This window comes from Octopus bimaculoides, chromosome 6 (assembly GCF_001194135.2).
Source record: "Octopus bimaculoides isolate UCB-OBI-ISO-001 chromosome 6, ASM119413v2, whole genome shotgun sequence".
Lineage (NCBI taxonomy): Eukaryota > Metazoa > Mollusca > Cephalopoda > Octopoda > Octopodidae > Octopus > Octopus bimaculoides.
Window position 1 is genome coordinate 23,665,263 of NC_068986.1, and position 983 is coordinate 23,666,245.

A 983-nucleotide genomic window follows, 5' to 3' on the forward strand; every position below is an offset into this window, starting at 1 on the left:
TCTCGAGTATGCCACTTATCAGGAACTAAAATGGTCCGGAAAAAGGATCGAAGTATTGCTCCAAATCAATGAGAGTCAAGTAAGCAACATCCCACACCATATTGATATGCCAGACGGCCATATTCTCTATCTAGTGGTAGAAGGTAGGAGGCCTCGCTGCTACCTGTGTGGCAGAGAAGGGCACCTCCGAACTAACTGCCCAACAACAAAGAAAAATCAACAAGAGCAAGAACAACAACCACAACAAGGAAAGAGTACAAGGAAAAAGGAACCTTTACTACCCACACCACCATCAACACAGAAAACAAGCAATGAGACACATCCAACAACACCAACAACACAGAAAACAAAAGAAACGCATTCAACAACACCAACAAATGAACATAGAACAGCATTTGAAAAAACACCTACAACAAGAACTAAAGGAACAGTAAAACCAAAAGACAATACAAAAACTGATCCCCCTCCCCACACATCACATACACCACAACCAGAAAGTCAACAACCAGCAACAACAAAAACAACACAACCACTTACACAAACAAACACAGATCCACACGACATTCCCCTGCCCCCTTCCGATTCCTCAGAACCTTCGACGGAAGACGAAAGTAGTGAGGAATGGCAAATAGCCCAGAAAGGAAGGAGGAAGAGGAGCAAGAAAAGAAAAGCAAACACAAACAAAGCAGGGAGATACACAACTCCTGAAAACACTCCAGACACCAACACAAGCACACACAACAGCACAAGCAACAAAACCCCAAAAGTAAGCACAAACACAATGCTCACTACCATCAACACAAAAAACTCAGAGTTGATGGAATACATCAACACAAAAACAAACATAACAAACGAAGACATAAAAACCAGCAACCACCCGTACACAACACCGCCAGAACACATAAAAATACTACACATAACACCAGCCCTGCACCACACACTAAAATCTATTTTTCCCAAGGCAGTTGGCAAATGCCAAAAAT